Genomic DNA, 6,257 nt, shown 5'->3' on the forward strand with positions numbered 1-6,257 from the left:
GTTTAATTGTATACTTTGCACAAGGGGGCTATAGGGCTAGTTGTCACACTTTGTTTTTTTCCCCAGTGAATATTTCTCAGGGTGAGTTTATTTTTTGTCAGTTTCTGTATGAAGTCTTGAAGCTACAACAACAGCTATTTGAACATTTCACATTTATTCCCCAAGAAAAAAAGAGATTATACATTGTAAATAATGAGAACATATGAAACACGTGAGACAATTTGGCCAATATTTATGGAAAAATGTCTGAGAACACAGTTCATTTTTTTTTTTTCAGTTAAAATGTATTATGTTCTTTTTTGTGTCATTGTAGTTTTATTGTGTTTATCCAACAACTATAGGAAAAAAGGTATGCTATTTTTTTTTAATTAAAAGGGGGAAAATCACAAAAACTATTCTAAAACACTAAATTTGACTAAAAAAACACACAACAAAACCTTATAACCCCTTGTGACAACTTTCCCAAACTTAGAGAAAATGTAGTATTTGGGTCAGTGACATGACCCTTATAATAAAAAACAAAGATATGACATCCAAAGTATGTAAGGTAGTACAACTAGATATCTTTTATTGAACCCAAAAGGTTTTAATTATATTTTGCTACATAAAGATTTATAAAGATATTTTAAAGATTTTGAAGTGTCAAAAGGTCATTCGGTTTAACTGTCCAAAGGCCAATACAGCCAATTCATTTGTGATTAAAATATCTTAAAATGTAATAAATGTATATATTTTTTATTCTGGCATGATTTTATAGCATCATATATCAACATAGTGCAAAATGGTATTAAAATTATGTGTAGAAGTCATTGCTTTGTTATGAGAAAGAATGTCTGGAAAAATGAATTTCATTGATGTCATTCGGAGTAACCAATATAAAGGGACCATTTTGGATCAAGTCATACGGTCATTATCATGTGACAGGATGTGACATCATTCAGACACCTGCACATGGTCATGAAGCAAAGTTACGAACTCTCTTTTAACTATTTGAAAAATTCACATTTTCACTTGCTCATATGCATGTCCTGAAACATCAGGTCATTTGGTACAACCGCTATAAAACATGGAAAATGTTGTAATATTTTAAAAACTTGTACTAAATCTAAAATGTTTGATTGTCTTTCTGCTAGCTAGCTAGATATCAGCCTGTTTTCATTATTTGAAAATATCGTCATTCGGTATAACCAAAAGTGTCATTCGGTATGACTGAAATTTTAGATAAACCGAATGACTTTTTTGGTGACAACTTTTGTCGATCTTGTAAAAAATGACAAAAGCAGTGTTAACTGATTATAAAAAACACAATCACATTGTTAACACTTAACAAAACTTCAGTATTAATTATATCTCCATTATGATTTTTTTTACACTTTTAAAAACCTTATTCGGCAATGACCCATTTATATGTAATAAAACATAGTCTACACTGCCCATATTGCAGGGAAATGTCAACAAAGGACTATGAAAATGAACATATTGCAATTTTAGAGGCAATTTGATGATATTCTTTTGCTCTTTCAGAACTGCTGCCATAGACCTGCCTTTTAAAACAAGAAAATATTCTGTTTATAATGCAGAAATTGCACTGGACATGAGATTTCATCATCTTTCTTTGAACATATAATAATAATAATTAACAAAAGGATTTAAACCAATGCAACATGACAAGTAATGTAATGGATAATGCCATGAAAATGGCTAAAATAGGTGTAATATGATGAATAAAATAATGAAGAACATAAAGCACTAAACCATGCACTAAATTCAAAATATTCAATTTCCCTAATCAGAATCCTTTTCATTCCAAATAATCATTCTGAAGGCTTATAGTAATTTCGGCCACTAGGCGGAACTCTTGATCTCAGTCCTTAGATTTGAATCTCTTCTAGTCAGATCTAAAAATACACTTAGCACGTATTGTGATGGAGAGAAAATAATCAGTATGTTTTAAACATGTGTTCAATCATAACAGCAGAATTAAAATATTTCAGGATAATTCATCACCCTGACCGATAAATATCTCGCCGAGAGCTGTCAACACCAAAACCTTCTGTCTCAGGTCCAGATATTTACAACTGTCCACATCCCAAATAAATCCAGGCCCACTGTTTCCTCACATAAGTCTCATGTGTTATGATGTGGAGAGTGAGACATCTGCCTCACAGTGAAACGCATGTTCCACATATGGACATGGTTTATCTGCTTGACCCAACAACCATCCATTGTGAACATCCTGTTCTCTGCGCAACATGTGTTAAACACACGAGTGTGTGTGTATACTAAACGTCCTCAGAGACAGTAACATACCTATGAGGTGTCTGCGTTTATTGGCATACTTTGGGAATCTTTGATTTAAAGGGTTAGTTCACCCAAAAATGAAATTTCTGTCATTTATTACTCACCCTCATGTCATTCGTTCATCTTCAGAACACAAATTAAGATATTTTTGATGAAATCCGAGGGTTTCTGAATCACACGTAGGCATTGCATCTTTTGAGGTCCAGAAAAGTAGTAAAGACATTGTTAAAATGGTCAACGTGACTACAGTGGTTCAACCTTAATTTTAAGAAAACTTTTTGTGCGCAAAACAAAACAAAAGTAACGACTTTATTCAACAATTTCTTCTCTCCCCTGTTAGTCTCCTACGCTGTTGATGTAGTGAACGCAGTGTAGCGCTTCCATGTTTTCGCCAGAACGCCGACCAGGTGCCTATGTGTGGTTCAGAAACCCTCGGATTTCAACAAAAATATCTTAATTTGTGTTCCGAAGATAAACTAAGGTCTTACGGTTTTGGAACGACATGAGGGTGAGTAATTAATGACAGAAATTACATTTTCGGGTGAACTAACCCTTTAATGATTTTTATTACAATACATGAAAGAGAGGCATAAACAAATGTATATATGACAAATAGTTATTTAACTTGGATAATAACTTTCCCTTCAACGTCACCTGGTTTTCAAAAAGAAGATGCAAAGATGCATTACATGTAATTAATTTTTTTTATGAATTTGTACTTCGACCTGACACTATCACTTTATTCGCATTTGTATCGTCATGCTATTATTTAAGATGGAGATTATGATGAATTAATCCTACACCATACTGACTAAATTCAACAGATTTTTCTTGATGCAGCTCTCTGCCTGCAGTGCCTTCAGCGATCAGAATCATTAGAGAGAAGAATGCAGCGTTCAGAAGGAGACCTCAGCTAACCTCTCCTGAAATGCAGCTAAACAATGGCAGTGTTGAGACTGCTCTGAAAATATTACACTGTGTTCAATATAGAAAGTCTGTGGCATCCTGGGCACCACTGAATTGCATGAAATTGTTCTTCTAGGCTCTTCTAAGTCATATACAGGTTTCTTAGAATCACCTGGAGCATCTTTTGTTTCAGAAAATGTAGATTTGATTTGTCACGGTTTCTTCCACTTTATCTGGGGTGGTTCATAGCGATTTCACTTTTTTAACTTTAGTTAGTGTGTGATGTTGCTGTTAGAGCATAAACAACGTCTGCAAAGTTAGGATGCTCAAAGTTCAAAGCAAAGGGAGATATTGTCTTTTAAAGGACTAGAACAAATGAGTATGAGGTCTCTGCGGAACAAAAGTGGGCGTTTCTGTATTTGTGGTTGTTTTCAAACTGGTGGGTGTTTATATATCATGCAATGAAAATGATCCCCTTCATCCGACCTGTACTTGGAACAAACGGCTGGTAGGGACTACAACAAGCTCCTTCCCAGGTTGGTGACATCACTAACCCTAAAATTTACATAAACCCTGCCCCGAGAACACGCAACAAAGGGGTGAGGTCATGTTATTGCAATACAGTATGTAACACAAATGCAATAGCATGTCATAAAAGCAAGATGACAACATGACAAATTATTACCATGATTAAACTAAACTATACCTGTTCTGTCTTCATGCAGCATATATTCTCTGGCTCAGTAGGCGTCTTAAAACAGTCAGTTCCCACATGAGCGATTTATATACAGTGGGTACGGAAAGTATTCAGACCCCCTTAAATTTTTCACTCTTTGTTATATTGCAGCCATTTGCTAAAATCATTTAAGTTCATTTTTTCCCTCATTAATGTACACACAGCACCCCATATTGACAGAAAAACACAGAATTGTTGACATTTTTGCAGATTTATTAAAAAAGAAAAACTGAAATATCACATGGTCCTAAGTATTCAGACCCTTTGCTCAGTATTTAGCAGAAGCACCCTTTTGATCAAATACAGCCATGAGTCTTTTTGGGAAAGATGCAACAAGTTTTTCACACATGGATTTGGAGATCCTCTGCCATTCCTCCTTGCAGATCCTCTCCAGTTCTGTCAGGTTGGATGGTAAACGTTGGTGGACAGCCATTTTTAGGTCTCTCCAGAGATGCTCAATTGGATTTAAGTCAGGGCTCTGGCTGGGCCATTCAAGAACAGTCACGGAGTTGTTGTGAAGCCACTCCTTCGTTATTTTAGCTGTGTGCTTAGGGTCATTGTCTTGTTGGAAGGTAAACCTTCGGCCCAGTCTGAGGTCCTGAGCACTCTGGAGAAGGTTTTCGTCCAGGATATCCCTGTACTTGGCCGCATTCATCTTTCCCTCGATTGCAACCAGTCGTCCTGTCCCTGCAGCTGAAAAACACCTCCACAGCATGATGCTGCCACCACCATGCTTCACTGTTGGGACTGTATTGGACAGGTGATGAGCAGTGCCTGGTTTTCTCCACACATACCGCTTAGAATTAAGGCCAAAAAGTTCTATCTTGGTCTCATCAGACCAGAGAATCTTATTTCTCACCATCTTGGCAAACTCCATGCGGGCTTTCATGTGTCTTGCACTGAGGAGAGGCTTCCGTCGGGCCACTCTGCCATAAAGCCCCAACTGGTGGAGGGCTGCAGTGATGGTTGACTTTCTACAACTTTCTCCCATCTCCCGACTGCATCTCTGGAGCTCAGCCACTGTGATCTTTGGGCTCTTCTTTACCTCTCTCACTAAGTCTCTTTTCCCCAGATAGCTCAGTTTGGCCAGACGGCCAGCTCTATCAAGGGTTTTGGTCGTCCCAAACATCTTCCATTTAAGGATTATGGAGGCCAATGTGCTCTTAGGAACCTTAAGTGCAGCAGAAATTTTTTTTGTAACCTTGGCCAGATCTGTGCCTTGCCACAATTCTGTCTCTGAGCTCTTCAGGCAGTTCCTTTGACCTCATGATTCTCATTTGCTCTGACATGCACTGTGAGGTCTTATATAGACAGGTGTGTGGCTTCCCTAATCAATTCCAATCAGTATAATCAAACAGCTGGACTCAAATGAAGGCGTAGAACCATCTCAAGGATGATCAGAAGAAATGGTCAGGACCTGTGTTAAATATATGAGTGTCACAGCAAAGGGTCTGAATACTTAGGACCATGTGATATTTCAGTTTTTCTTTTTTCATAAATCTGCAAAAATGTCAACAATCTGTGTTTTTCTGTCAATATGGGGTGCTGTGTGTACATTAATGAGGAAAAAAATGAACTAATAAAATAAAGCAGGTAAACATAGCTTTCATGCTGATACTTACAGTGTTACATCAAAAGTAGACCTACTTGCAAAATGGAAGAGAAGATGCAATATGAAATTATGTATACTATACGTAAAGAATTCTTGGATTGGGTCAACTGTCTGAAGCACATCTCACACAGAAGTCACTTTCAAACTAAACAGCTTTCTGTTGGTCAAGACTCTGAATCTGCTAAACTGCTAAATTTTTCTATATATTGTAATCATTATGATCACAACTTGCTTTAATGAGATCATTGTTTCTGCCTAAATTAATACATGATGTATGATCTTAGACCTGGACAATTGATTTCAGCAAAGAAGGATAAATCTCTTTGTCAGTAGAATACTGTATTTCTTTCACATTACTTATTGGAGCAACACCATTAAGTTTTGTGATCATAGTTATGATAGTCTTTTTTTTGCAGCAAACTGGAACTGATCATTGCTGTTCTCACAGACCCTCCAAAGTTCAGATTCTCATAAATTTTAAACATTTGTGGCAGAGAAAGAGCTTTTTTTATATAGGATTCCCACAGCACATATCAAGATGGCATTGAGTTGATAGATCTGATGGGGCTGAGGGGTTGATGCGTGCGTGAATTTTAGTAAAACACATTTTTAAGGTTGTTTTGAACATAACTAAGCTTCAGATACTAGAAATAGACCGCCAAGTCAGTGACAGCACCAGATCGTCAAATTCAAAATAGGTCG

This window comes from Megalobrama amblycephala, linkage group LG21 (assembly GCF_018812025.1).
Source record: "Megalobrama amblycephala isolate DHTTF-2021 linkage group LG21, ASM1881202v1, whole genome shotgun sequence".
NCBI classification, from domain to species: Eukaryota; Metazoa; Chordata; class Actinopteri; order Cypriniformes; family Xenocyprididae; genus Megalobrama; species Megalobrama amblycephala.